Source organism: Artemia franciscana, chromosome 6 (assembly GCF_032884065.1).
Source record: "Artemia franciscana chromosome 6, ASM3288406v1, whole genome shotgun sequence".
NCBI classification, from domain to species: Eukaryota; Metazoa; Arthropoda; class Branchiopoda; order Anostraca; family Artemiidae; genus Artemia; species Artemia franciscana.
Window position 1 is genome coordinate 32,656,114 of NC_088868.1, and position 2,864 is coordinate 32,658,977.

Sequence of the window (2,864 nt, forward strand, 5' to 3'; positions counted from 1 at the left end):
TCTGATTTATATATCCAGAAAAAGACTAGGAAATGGGAAACTCGCATTTGATACAACAACACGGGTTCAGAAAAAAGCTAAAGTGGTTCGGAAGCTGTTTTTTTCCGTTTTAACATTTTTTTTTATTTCTTCACGTTATCTTTTGTAAGTTTTTAACTATTTAGTCTAGTTTCAATATATATTTTTTTTCCTTTGATAAAGGCTTTGGACGTCAAGCCAAAAAACTTGAGCATTTATTTCAAAATATTTGGTCACTTTTGCCTACTGTTTGTATCTTTCCATTTCATTTCATTAATAAATGGAACTGTCATATAGTCTTAGAAATAACTTAATATCCATAATTCACCAGAGTCGATTCTGGTAAATTTCTTACTAAAAGCAATACTATTGTCATGTGTTCATTTCAATAAAATTAGAAGATTTGAATTACCAAAGGCAGCAAAAATTATATTTTCCTGGTAAACTGTTTAAAATAGATTGTTTTAACTGGCTAAGTGGAAAATTGCACGACCATATTAGGAAAATTCGGGAAATAATTTTCTATGAAAAAAAACACCAGGGCAGTTATGCAGTTTTTTGCAGTAGTAACTGCCGAATCTAAAAAAAAAAAAAAAAAACATGGAAGAAAAATCTGTAAAAAGTAGGCTGAAAACACATGGCAGCATAAGTAGCAAAAGAAGGATAACCAGAAGCATAACGTTAATTTTTAAAATTTTACGGGCGACAAGCGTTGTTTGACTAGTTAGTTCTGCTTACTTAATCTGTTTAACTTGATAACACTAACAAAAATATGGTGCATGTCTCTGAAATAACCACCAAAAATCTTAGATAATCACACTTTCAGAACTGACCTAAGAAAGGATGGGGGAATACGCTTTTATTATGCTCTTACGTTTAAGAGAAAAATATTTTCGATTGCAGCGAAATGACTTAATTATATCTGTGTTATTTGGAAGTTACAATAAGTTTTCCTCTTTCCACTGTATGCATCATTATTTTTTTCCTAGACAACCTTTTTTTTTATTTCCTGTTGCTCCATTTAGTCTAGTTAGATCGATTTTTATCTTCATCATCTTTGAGCTCTGTAAAACAATGCGACAGAATTGTTGCAACGATGTTGTACACGTTGTAAATGATGCAACGATAATAATGATGTGGTGAATATTAATGTAATGGATCATTGCTATATAATGCATGTAATAATGATGTAATAAAAAACTGTTGTAACGTAAATGATGTAATGACAAAAAATAATGACAAAAATAATATTGTAACTGATATAAGAATTTAGGTCTCGGTTAAAAAAAAACCTTATGAAAAGACCCGAATAACACTCTTTCTTTTTTTAAGAAACTCACTGTACTTATAATAATGAAACACTTTCAAAATGTAACAATAATAAAGACTTTGTCAAGACGTAGAGAATACTTATTTAGGTCTAGGGGCTCAAATGCTGGTTAAAAATCCGAAATGATAACAAAATATACTGTTGATTATAATGAAAAAAAATGCTAAGGTACCTTTTTTTAGTTATTTTTGTTAAGATGGATTTAAGCTGGGGTGGGGTGTGGTATGCTTTCATTATGATGCTCTTAACATATAAGAGAAATATGTAGGTAATTACAGTGAAATGACCTAATTATATTGGCAAAATTCGTAAGTTTCCTCTTCCCATTGTACACATCATTTATTTTTTTGCTAGAGCACCTTTTTTTATTTCCCGTTGTTCCATTTAGATTAATTCGCTCGATTTTCATGCTCAGCATTTTTGAGCTCTGAAAAACAGTGCGACACAAATGTTTGCTAATGTAACTACTGGTGTGTATGTTAAAAAAAAACTCACCAGAAAAAAACAAGCTTTTTTCTCTTTTGTTTCAAGGGACCTTGTTGTGTTTATAATTTCTCAAATGCTGGTTTTAATTCCAAAATAATAAGAAAAAAAATACTTTTGATTATAAAGAAAAACATACTAGGGTGTCTTTGTTAGTTGAATTGATGGTTGTCTTTGTTTTGTTTTGATGGTTGAAGCTTCAGTTATATTGTGTGTATGTGTCATATCTTTATGCATGACTTTGTCGAGGAAATGCTAACGCCGGATATCAACTTTTATTGATAGAAGTGGGTAAGCAAGCGCTGAAAACCAAGATGTCGCCCACACTACATTGTCGTGAATTGACGCCACTGTATGACGCAACAATCCAGTAGGGACCAAAAGAAAATCAGAAGGTCCTCAAATAGGATGAGAGACGAACAGACTAAAAGGATATTGAACTTTTATGATAGGTAAAATGTAAACAATACGACATTAGATTTAGCAGTCCCAACCGTCGGTGCTGATCTCCGTTTCATGGCTATTCAGTCAGGAAGTGCAATGGGGGGGATAGGGGCCAGTCATCCTGTGCTTTCGAATATCTTCCCGATTACCTGCCAGGTTTCCGTTTAGACCTGGGTCGACTCTGACTGAGCTTAGAGTCATGCCACTGACCCCCGTTCAAAACCAAATAACCAGCGGCACCAGGACTGAAACTCCAGATCCTCGCAGGCAAAGGATTTCAAGGCTAGCGTGCTAACCACTTGGCTAGGATGGTTTTTATGGCAACAACATAACTAAACCTCTGAACAGAGTGAGGTTGAGGAAAATTTTGTGCCGCTGTTCCGCAGTAGCAGTATACTTATTACATTGAGGCATTACTAAATTCCAAAATATGTAATAATTGGGTTATTTCTACAATTGATTTTGTTGCGCTCTCTATTTTATTTTCGAAATATTCACTGTTTTAGCCGCATAATCTTAATAGCATAATTGCCATTAATTTCTTGAATTGTTGTTCTTTTCTTTTTTGGAATAAAAATTGGAATAAATA

At 33.1% G+C, this 2,864-nt stretch overlaps 1 protein-coding gene across 1 annotated transcript in view; it reads right to left on the minus strand.

Moving 5' to 3' along the window:
• LOC136028546 (uncharacterized oxidoreductase YjmC-like) overlaps positions 1–2,864 on the minus strand; it is a 584,142-nt gene that overhangs the window by 249,267 nt on the left and 332,011 nt on the right. The gene's annotated exons all lie outside the window — the stretch shown is intronic.